General features: G+C 37.7%; 1 pseudogene; it reads left to right on the top strand.

Annotated features, from left to right (window-relative positions):
* The first annotated feature begins 6,994 nt into the window (after nucleotides 1-6,994).
* Nucleotides 6,995-7,745, top strand: LOC111719300 (annotated as a pseudogene).
* Nucleotides 7,746-12,242: the final 4,497 nt, after the last annotated feature.

Genomic DNA, 12,242 nt, shown 5'->3' with positions numbered 1-12,242 from the left:
ACAAAGAGGGCTGCCACAAACATTCGTGCACATACAGGTCCCTTTCCCTTCTTTATAATCTCTTTGGGATATAAGCCCAGTAGTAACACTGCTGGATCAAAGGGTATGCACAGTTTGATAACTTTTTGAGCATAGTTCCAAACTACTCTCCAGAATGGTTGGATTCATTCACAACTCCACCAACAATGCATCAATGTCCCAGTTTTCCCGCATCCCCTCCAACAATCATCATTATTTTTTCCTGTCATCTTAGCCAATCTGACAGGTGTGTAGTGGTATCTTAGAGTTGTCTTAATTTGCATTTCTCTGATTAATAATGACTTGGAGCATCTTTTCATATGACTAGAAATAGTTTCAATTTCTTCATCTGAGAATTGTCTGTTCATATCCTTTGACCATTTTTCAATTGGAGAATGGCTTGATTTTTTATAAATTAGAGTTAATTCTCTATATATTTTGGAAATGAGGCCTTTATCAGAACCTTTGACTGTAAAAATATTTTCCCAGTTTATTGCTTCCCTTCTAATCTTGTCTGCATTAGTTTTGTTTGTACAAAAACTTTTCAGTTTGGTATAATCGAAATTTTCTATTTTGTGATCAGTAATGATCTCTAATTCTTCTTTGGTCATAAAATCCTTCCCCTTCCACAGGTCTGAGAGGTAAACTATCCTGTGTTCCTCTAATTTATTAATAATTTCATTCTTTATGCCTAGGTCATGAACCCATTTTGACCTTATCTTGGTGTACGGCGTTAAGTGTGGATCAATGCCTAGTTTCTGCCATATTAGTTTCCAATTTTCCCAGCAATTTTTGTCAAACAGTAAGTTCTTATCCCAAAAGCTGGGGTCTTTGGGTTTGTCAAAGACTAGGTTGCTATAGTTGTTGACTGTATAACATCATAGATAAAACATGTTCATGCATTTGATATGTTATATATCAAGTCAACGAGGCAATGGAATAGCCATGGTGGGTAAGTAGGTATAGAAACTTTTATCTTTACAGTAATTTGTGTCTTTATGGATTTCCACATCACCTGTTGGCCACCATTTTCAAACTATGCAGCCTATACTCTGGTCACCATCCTCATTTCCAGTACTACTTCCTTGCTTGGTCTCTGTCCCACAGGATACCATATTCTGATAGATAAGCCACCTCCTTATCTTGCCTGGAATTAGGCCTTCTTCATTTCCAGACAACCATGTTCTTCTCCCTTTCCAGATACCATTTACAAGTTGTCCTTATCCACTAGAATGTAGGCTCCTGCATTGCTTGTGTTTGTTTCATTAACGCTTGGTACAGCATATGGGATGTTAAGTACTTAATAAATGCTTTATCTGTATTTCCTCTTAGGTTGAGTGCTCAGGTTTAGTGGATATTATGAGTAGGGAGAAGACCCAAGGTATATGAATGTATAACTGTTTAAATATCTTTTTTAAATGCTTACAGAAAATAACATTTTATTTTTATAGTTTAAATTTTCTGAATTCTTAGTCTGAAGTTTTCTCATGGTTTTATGGCCTTTAGTCAATTGAACTGCTTACCTGTCTTACAGACACATGGTAGGGAAACACAAAGAAGCAGGTTTCCCCTAGGGTAACTTGAGTTTTATTAAACAAAATATTAAAAAAGACAGGTTCATGAACATCAAGTTAAAAATTTCTGAACTGTTTCATTTCAACAAAAACTTCTGTTTTGAGATAATTGTATAAAGTAAGTATTTAAGGCAGGGGTGCATGAGATATCATTAGGAATACTGATATATAGAATGTAATAATCGTCCATGGAAGATATAACCTGTGATTTGAATTGGGGGAGACCAAAGAGGTGGTACTTCAGTAAAAAAAAAAAAAAAAAAAAAAAAAAAAAGGTTGACTTTCAAGTGACTAGACTGATTCCCATGCATAGCCTATAAACATATAGGCTGAAAACTTTTTTGAAAGGAGAACTACAAAATTGTTTTGAGTAATGGCAACATCATTGGCATGAATTGGAGACTAGTAAGAACAATCATAATTTTTCCTATCCAACTTCACACATCTCCTGAAATCTGTCCATGGGATTCTTGGGGCTGTATACACCCCAAGTGAAAACATTTTTGGTATAGAAATTAGGGTTAAGAAGTTATAATTTTCTGCGTAGGGATAGTGGTTGAACTAAAGAAAGTTGATGAGAACACCAAGAGAGAATATAGTATAAGGCTCTGTTTTCCAAGAGGGACATAACAGACTCTTGAAGGACACATAATAGGACCTAGATAATTATCCAACAAAAGAGACTGAGAAAACTATCACTTCCTGAGACAGGTAGTGACACAAAAATCCAAAAAAGAGGGAAGATCCAGAAGGAGAGAATAGTCAGCACTGTCAAATGCTGCAGAGAAATACAAAAAAAATGAAGACGGAAGAAACATATTTAAGAAAATTTGGTCAGTTAGGAGAGAGAAAATTCAGTTGAATGATGAGGTTGCAAGGTGTTGAAGAGAAGGAAGGGATGCCATAGCAACTAGAATAAGTGATATTCTAGGAGTTTATCTGAGAAAGGGAAGTGAGGACACTATCTTGAGAGAATGGTAATTGTCAAATTGTTCAGGACCAAATGTGACACAGATAGTGAGATGATTTATTTTTGAGACTGTCACTGAAGGAGACACTAGTACATCTAATATTTAATAAGCAATCATGTAACATCCAAAAAAATAAAAAAGGTTTTCTTAATGATATTGTATAAAGAATGTTAAGCAGAATTGCAGCATCAGTTCAGTTGGATGTTATTTTCCTTTCTTTGTATTTGCCAGAGAGTATTAAGCCTATCTATCCCTAGATATTTTAGGATTTTTGTATTTTGGTGACTGGAAAACTGTCAGTGGTTTGAACTTTAATTACCTAAACCAATGAAGTCTCAAGAATGATTTAAATAACTTTTAGAAAAAAGAAAAGGAGGAAGAAGAGAGAGAGAGAATAAAGACAGAGAGAGACAGAGACAGACAGAGACGGAGGGAGGGAGGGGGGGGGGGAGAGGGAAAAGGAGGAAGAGAGGGAAGATAATTGTGGGAGCAAGCTATTGAAGGAGATGGTAAAAATGAGGCATAAGGAAAACGATTGACCTACATGAAGAGAATGACTATCTCTTTAACAGCAATGAGTGAATCAGATGATTTATAGCAATATAAAATTTTGATAACTAGAATAGGAAAGAGAAGGCAGTTCAATGTAAATCAATCTCTCTCTCTCTCTCTTAGAAAAGCAAAGTCCTTTTCTGAAAGAAAGCTTAAAGAGAAAACAAATAGTTTAGAATAGGCTTTGTGATTGTAGTGTGCTTTCTAGAGCCCCCACGCTGAGGTGCCAAAATATACTGTCTGGACTAGCTCTTTGGAGGATCTCAGGACGAATTTTTGGTCTTAGTGGAGAAGTGAAGAAGCAGGAGACCCACGAGGCTGGTCAAAGACGGAGCCCATTTATTCCGAGTTCTTTCACCTTTATATACTCTAATACCCTTATGTAACCAATCCCTCTGCCCCAAGTGGTTAGTCTGTTCTCTTTCATTCATCACTCTCTGAATCGCTCAACATCATCTGGCAATTATCTAAGGATATTGGAGCTGCTCGCACTGGACACTGCCTTTCTGGTGGGTTATAAAACCTGTCTGCTGGAGCCAGTACGTCTCCATTCAAAACCAAAAAATTAATAGCCAATAAAGTTAAGTTTAGAAGTTCTTTAGGGTTACCGTGGCTCCCCCTTTCTTTTATTTTTGGAGGAGCATCTTGATATCTCTATTTCTCCTCTCTACTATTGCCTGTCCTTGAGGATTAAAAAGTATGCCAGTGGTGTGTGAAATCTGATACTGTGCACAAAAGTGTACAAAATGTTTAGAAGTATATGCAGGTCCATTATCTGTTTTTATTGCTTGTGGCACACCCTTATGGGTGCAAATTGCAAATGCTTGTATAAGGAATTCAGTGACCACTCGGGCTTGTCTCATTTGCTGCTGGTATTGCAAAAGCAAATCCTACAACATGGATTTTCCAGATTTCTTTTTTACAGCACATACAGGGGAACTCCAAGGATTTAGAGAAAGTTATAGAGGTCCTTGATCAAGTTGCTCCTGTACTATATCTAATAAGGCCTGAATTTTTTCACTGGTTAATGGCCACTTTTCCACCCACACTGGTATTATCAATTTTCCATTGAATGAGAACAGGTGAGAGTGCTGGCAGGACAACAGCAGCCCTGCCTAAAAAGCCAAAGTACTTAATTATAATTCTAACTGTTGTAAGATGTTTCTTCCCCATAGATTGACAGGTTTTTTTTTTTTTTTTTTACTACAAAAGGAGTAGAAACTCCTGTTTTATCTTCAAATTTCCATCTCAAAGGGGTCGCACTAATGGGTGTTTGCTGTAATCTTTGGCTAGTGACTGGGATACTGGCTACACATTCCCCAGTTTCCCAAATCAGTGTATGGATAGACACTGTTTTGTAAGCATTGTCAAGAGGTGAAATGGTCAAGCTGACTGTGAGTGGAGGCAAGGGATCTACAGCCAGACAGGGACAGATTTCAGCTCTCCAGGGGACATCTAAGTAGTCCCAGCAGCATACAGCTCTATTCTCCCTAATTGCAATCCCTTTCCCCCACAGGCTTGCCCAAAGACTCTCTGGGTATAATAATAGTTGCCATCATGCCCCAAGTGTTTTTTGCCTGTGGCCCTGGAAATGAGCCCTGCCTCTTGTAATGAGCACATAGGGGTGGGCAAAACTGCTTCGTGGGTGGTGCTGATAGTGTCATTGCCCCTCTCACTCTTCCTCCCTTCCCCTCTCTCCTCATAAAGGAAGAGTTGAGGGAGGAGGGTCAGGAGATAAGGAAGACCCTAAGGGTGCATGCTCAGGTATAGGCAGAATTGAAAATGAACTTTGAAGGTGAAAAGCAAGCTCATCAGCAAGGTACTTAAAGTACTTAATTCCTTTTCTGCCCAACAGGCCATGGTACTTAAGATACTTAACTATTTTCTAGTCCAACTGGCCTGCCCTCCAAGTCTTCTCAGTAACAAGCATTATAAATCAATAAAATATTAAAAAAAAACTTTGTTAGCTTCGCCTCATGTGTTGTACCCTCTAGGGCTATGGGGACCAAATCACTGCTTGTTTTTCTCCTCATACTTCCTTGTCTGGCTACCCAAATTAAAATCTTTCCTTTTTTTAAAACTTGTGGGATTCCTTAATCCATTGTATTCAGTTACTTGTTCTCCCACTAATTTCCACATCTCTGGTTCCAAACTCTCCTTCTTACAAACCCACAATGACGTGCATTCCAGAGCATCTGAGAACTCAGTTGTTTGCTTCTCAGTTACCAACAAACCTTGCTTCTCTGTTAACCTAACTAAGTATCCTTCATACTTCCCACAGAGGGAGTCTCATTTCTTACTATCTGCCCCATTTTGGCTGAAAAATTAAATTGACTAGTTTAGTCCATATGGAATCTTCTTGCTTGACTATTTTTATACCTACCCTATTCCTGGGTCACGGGGACTCCTCCACTGAACTCGCTGATTAGTTCAGTCGAGCTGCTTTGTGCCCTGCTTTGCTAGGTCCCTGTTTCTAGAGCCCCACGTTTAGGCACCAAATGTTGTGTGCTTTCTAGAGCCCCACATTGGGTGCCAAAATGTAGTATGCTTTTTAAAGCTCCCAAGTTAGGGTGCCAAAATATACTCCCAGACTAGCTGTCTGGAGGATCTCGGGATCAGCCTGAGTCCTTGGTCTTAGTGAAGGAGTTGATTAAGAAAAAGTAAAAAGAGTGTTGTATGGTAGTGAGCACATGAGAAATTAGTCAATATAAATTACTAGTGGACCCAGAAAACACAGTTTTGTGACTTCTGTGAACATGTAGCATGTGAGTAGGAGTGGGCAAGAATAGGATAAGAAGGGAAAGATCCAAGATGGAGAATAAAGGTAGGCTGAGCTCTTCTTAATTCCATCCCCAAATGCCAAAATAATGCCTTCAAATGAATTCTGGAGCAGTAGAACCAACAAAAGGTTGATTTAAAACAATTTTCTGGCTCAAGACAATTTAGAAAATTTGACAGGAAAGAATTGTCTCACTAGGGTGAGAGTGGAGTATAATCCAGCACAGGCTGAGTCCTTACAAGCCAACAGAAGGCATTGTGGGACATTAAATTGGAAAGAGTCCTTATCCACACACGGTAAGGGAATCAGAAAACTGTCCGTATTTGATATAGGTCTTTGTTGCATTTCACATACATAATTCTGTGTCATAATCCTTGAGTGAGGAGGAGTACTACCATCTTAGAGTTTGCAGCCTCAGGAAAACAAGAACCTTGATTATAGTTAATAGTGTGGAAAAGAGTGATTATGGTTGCTCCAAACCAGTGCACAGGTCAGAACAACACACCTCTCCTTATATCATACCACCTTGGTAGAACTAAAAACTTAATAGATCTCTGAACTGGCTCTCAAAACAATAGCTTGAAAAACTTGAAGTTTGGGACCTTCTACCCTGGGAGCAGAGCCCAATTTTAACATAAAGTTAAAAATCAAGAAATAGCCTGGAAACATGAGTAAATAACAACAAAAGGAATCTGACTACAGAAAGTTACTATGGCAACAGGAAAAAAATCAAGACACAAACTCAGAAGAAGAAAATGAAGTCAAAACAGTCACATTCAAAGCCTCAAAGAAAAATGTGATTTGGTCTCAGCCTTCTCACCCCCCCCCCCCCACTCCCCTAAAAGAATTCCTAGAAGAGCTTAAAAGGATTTTATGAATCAAAAAAGATAAAGGAAAAATTGGGAAAAGAAATGAGAGTGATAGAAGATAATCATGAAAAACAAGTCAACAGCAGGGTAAAAAAGAGAAAAAGAAAAAAAAAAAAACCACTTTAAAAAGCAAGAATAGCCCAAATAATAAAAGAGGCACAAAAATCTGAAGAGGAGAACTTAAAAACTAGAATTGGCAAAATGGAGGCACAAAGCTCACTGAAGAAAATAGTTCCTTAAAAATTAGAATTGGGCTAGTTGTTGGAATACCTGTTGGTTCAGGTTGGGTGTAAAGATGGCTAAGTATAAGAACTATAACACCCACAATCAGTCATGAAAATGGCACAGAAAGGCATCAAGAAACTTAGATAACAGAGATATGAGCCTCTGAAAGGAGCTGAACCCAAGTTTCTGAAAAACACGTGCTTTGCCAAGAAACACAAGAAGAAAGGATTGAAGAAGGTGCAGGCCAACAACCCCAGAACTATCAAGGCCCAAGCAGAAGCCATTAAGGCCCTCAGTACCAAGGCCTTCAGGGTCAAGTTCCTCAGACCAAAGATTTCCAAGGCTGTTGCCCACCATGTTGGCCACAAGATGGCCACCAAGTGTCTAGGCCTTGGAGTTATCAAACACCCAAGCCTCAGGATCTCAAAGTCTGAATTTAAGGTTGCCAAACCCACTGACCCCAAGACTACCTAACACATTGATTCTATTAGGGTCACCAAGTCTGGTGCCAAAGTTACCAATTCTGATTGCAAAGCTACCAAAACCTGGCCCCAAAGCTACCAAGTTTGACAAGTAAGACACCAAGTCTTATTCTAAGGCTGCCAAATTTGATCCCTTGGCCCCCAAATTCGATCCCAAGACTGCCAAGTCTGATTCTAAGGCCACAAAGTCCAGTGATTCCAAAGCTGGTAAGCCTGCTGAGTCCCAAACTAAAAATGCTGGGGCTAAAGCTGCTACTCCCAACCCTTCAAAATAGAAACTTCAAGACAGAAAGACTTGTTTAAAACCTAAGCCATCCATTTCCCCCAGCCAGGATATGATTATTCACTATTTTGTACAAACAAAGGAAATGGTAAGTCATCAAAAAAATTAGAATTGGTCAAACAAAAGCTAATGATTCCATGAAATATCAAGAAACAATTAAAATCAAAAGAAAGAAATAGAAGAAAATTTGAAATATCTCATTGGAAAAGCCTCTGACTTGAAAAATAGATCTGAGCAATAATTTAAAAGTTATCTGATTACCTGAAAACCATGTTCAAACAAATAATTCAAGAAATAATCAAGGAAAACTGTCCTAACATCTTAGAACCAGAAGGTAAAATAGAAATGGAAGGAATCCATTGACCACCTTCTAAATGAGATTCCAAAGTAAAAACTCCCAGGAATATTATAGCCAAATTCCAGAGTGCCCAGGTCAAAGAGAAAATACTTAAATCATCTACTCAGCAAAACTGAGTATCATTTTTAAGGGGAGAAATGGATATTAAATGACATAGAGGACTTTCACGATGAAAAAAATCAGAGTTGAATACACAATTTGGCCTTCAAATGCAAGACTCAAGAGAAACATAAAAAGATAAATGGGAAAGAGAAACCACAAAGAATTCAATAAGATTAATCTTTAGATTAATGTGTTTTTCCCAGTTGATACTCAGAAAACTGCCTTGTATTTATTCTGTATTTTTTTTTGTACATACTTAGACGATCTACTACAGGTTGGGGACAAATAGTCTATATGAACATTTGGAGCGGAAATGTCTCCAAATTTAAGCACCTCACATTTTTTGAGCTACTGCAATTCTGCTTTGTTCATAAAGCAAAATGGTTTCTTTGATGAGAACACCTTGTGGCAGATGGTCCTTTGCCAGTGTCTCCCCTGTTACACAAGAGATACCAAAGTTCTTCCGAGAGAATGTCCTTATATTACTTCTTCTGACCACCATGGGAGCACCTGTCTTGCAAGAATTCTCTGTAAAATAATCTTTCAGGCAAACAGACATTTGGGATTCAGTCAACATGGCCAGCCCATTAGAGTTGTTCTCTTTGAAAGCTGAGTTTGAATACTTGGCAGTTTAGCTTTAGCTTGAGAAAACACCTCAGTGTCTGTTACCTTATCTTGCCAGCTGATCTTTAGAATCTTAAGACAATTCAAATGGAAGGGATTAATTTTCCTGCTATGGTGCTGGTAGGCTGTCCAGATTTCAGAGGCATACAACAATAAAATCAGCAAAATAGCTCTATAGACCATCAGTTTGTTGGCAATGTACTGCCTCTTCTTTCCCATATTTTCCTTTGGAGCCTCCCAAATACCAAGTTAACTCTGGCAATAGGTGCGTCAACTTCATCATCTATGTACATTCCTGGAAAGCATACTGCCAAGGTAAGTGAACTTACCCACAGCCTTCAAGATTTCTCCATTTGCTATAACCATTAAGTCCAAATATGGATGGTTTGATGCTGACTGGTGGAAACTTCTCTTTAATTGGTGTTAGGCCAAAATTAGCATCAACAGCTGAGCAGGATCCATACTTTGTTCTTTCTCAACAGTAGAGGTTACATTGAGTGCATCTGTGAACACAAAGTTGCTTACTAATTCTCCGCCCCATTAGTCCTGGCTTGTAGCCTTTTCAAGTTAAATAATTTACTATAAAGGTGGTATAAAGGTGGTAGCTGCCCGTGACATAATTTTCTTCCTTGTTGAAGGTTTCTGACAACATTGCTGAAAATATCACGCTAAAAAGCATGGAAGTAAGAGTCTCATTGGAAAAATGTGAGAATGTAATTCATCATCCAGAATCCAAGTAAGCATGCCATCGTGAATTGACATACCATAGCCTTTAAGCCATCACAAAAACACTTTGTATTTTACTATCAGTGTAAAATTGAATTTCATCTGCCCTCTTACTGAGCCAAGAATTCTTGAAGTTTTGCTTGCACTTTACTTTTGATGGAGTTAAATATTTTAAATAAATAAACTATTATATAATAATATATTATTATTGTAATATAGAATAAATTAATAAATAAACTATTTTGCTGATAAACCCTCTAAAATTCTCATTTTTTATTTAGCACCTTCTGAATTTTTCATCAGTTTTGTCAAACTAATCTTGATATTTGCAAAAGTTCTAGTCTAGATGAGTAAATGCAGTGCTGTATACCAAATCTTTTGAAGGCTGTTCACTCCTTTTTTGCTCCACAGTTGCCAACCATATTTTTGCTCAGCTTTCCCTCAAAAACAGCAATGAACTTTTTTCACTCAGAGAAGCATTCTAATCTGTTAATATTAAGTCTTCTGGTAATAGTCTTTCTTTGGGGCCACCATTTTTGTTGAATGCAAATATTTAGCTTGGAGAGGAAAAGTCTATGGTTAGTACAACATTTTGTACCAAACGTTTTTGTCTCTCTCACATCCCATCTATCTCTTCTCCTCAAAATGACATAGTCTATTAATGTTTGCTGTGAAGGTGCCATCCACAAAGCTTTATAGCATTTAGGTAAACAGAAGGTTGTGAAATGCTCAAGTCTTCAAAAGGAAGTAACTGTTGCTGTTTCTGTCTTATTTTCTCCTAAGGACTCCTTACCATGTTTGGTAGTCTGTGTCTACTTTTGCATTAAAGACACCCAGAATTATAGGCTTGACCTCTTCTGGCATATTGATGATGAGAGTCTTCATAAATATTTTCTTTAATTTCACCAAGGTTCTTTATAGTGGGAGCATATACACTGATAATGGTGTGTGGCACTCTGATGCAAGAAACAATCATATTGTTATGAGTCTGTCATTCACACCTTTTGATGGGCATAGAAGTTTGTTGACTAAATTAATTTTGATTGCAAAACCTACATCAGCTTCACTGTACTCTCTCTCCTTCACTATGACCATTTCAGAAAAACATGCATCCAACTTTGTCTTCAATAAGCTGGATTTGATTTGCCTGCTTTGTTTCACCCAGGGTTATAATTTGGATGTGATACTTGCTGAGTTCTTTCACAACAAGAGCTGTTCGTTTTTCAGGTCTACTGCATTTTGTGTTTTCTATAAGTGTACATATAATCCATGTACCGATGGTGAATGGAATCGTCTTCACAAAAGTTTTTTACTTTTTTTGTTCTGTGATTTGACCTCAGTATTCCTGCCTGCTATTGTAAGCTGGGTGAAGCAGACAATTTTTAGAGCATTTTTTCTAGCCTCTTCCTTACACCAGGAGATGAACAGTGTGGTCCTTCAAGAGAGGATACCAAATCTTACTGTGAAGATAACTCTATAACCTGGGCTCTGAGTGTCAATTTTTGAGTATAGCTCCCACACTTGTTGCTTCATCACTTGCCTATAGCCAAAGGATTTTGGGGTAGGTAAAAAAAAAAAGGTTAAAATGGTATGGTTGTTGCCTTTTGATTTGGGCACAAATTGGATTTAAATGAGGCAGAGTTACAGGAATTTATTCTCTTCCAGAATCTTCAGAATCCAGTAGTAAGACAAAGTCAAGGCAACTGGTGATGGTGTAAGATGCAGTGGATGATTTTGATTTCTAACCAAGCTCTAAGCTGTGGCTTGCTTCATCTAACTTCATGGTAGTTAGAATAATTTTTTTATCTGCCTACTCCACTGGAGGAAGTCTTCACATGCCCCCTAATTCACCAAAGGGTTACCCTCAAATTAATTTAACCCATCCACCAAAATGGTTTACTGAGCTGTGCCTACTATGTGTGCTACAGCCTCTCAGAGCCACAGGTGAGAGTTGGGTGAGTCAGGTGGACACAAAAGGTGGAAAATAGCTCTGAAAAGGCTTTGGCAGCTTTATACCAGACTAGGTCTCTTTGAATACTCCTTATACCCCCAGAACATTTGTAAATGAAACTGGAAGGATAATAAGTAGATCTAAAATGAAATTTCATTTACTAGAATTTTTATGGTGTTCTATTTTCATTAATAAACAGGAAATTTTGTGCTAAGTTGTGCTAAATGCCTCTTTAATTTCTTGCCTCAGTCTATATCTCTAACTCTCTACATTCTGTCTCTACTTGGATGTTCACCTGCCATTTCAAATATAATATGCCCCAGACAGAGCTGTGAGAATCTAAATAAATATCTGAGGAAAATATTACCTACTTATTTCTCTTGTCCTTTCAACTTCTTTTTTGATGTTTCAAGGTAAAGTTCAGAAATTTTACATATATATGTGTACATATATATGTGTACATATATATATGTGTGTGTGTGTGTGTGTGTGTATAACCATAATCTAGCTAAATATATATTGAAAGAAAAAGCATAATGGAAAGGGCACTGGATTGCAAATTGAATGCCAATTATCTTTCTTATTATCTTTATGATTTTAGGAAAACAATTAACTGCAGCACGAGGAAAGAGAAGCAATGTTCTATTTCTCATCATAAGATCTGAATCCTAGGATTGATATTTATAACATGTATGAAACTAGGTAAACTATTTAACCTTTTTGTGCCC

Source organism: Sarcophilus harrisii, chromosome 1 (assembly GCF_902635505.1).
Source record: "Sarcophilus harrisii chromosome 1, mSarHar1.11, whole genome shotgun sequence".
In the NCBI taxonomy this organism is placed as follows: Eukaryota; Metazoa; Chordata; class Mammalia; order Dasyuromorphia; family Dasyuridae; genus Sarcophilus; species Sarcophilus harrisii.
Note: the sequence above shows the minus strand (reverse complement) of the source record. Positions and strands in the feature narration are given on the sequence as shown.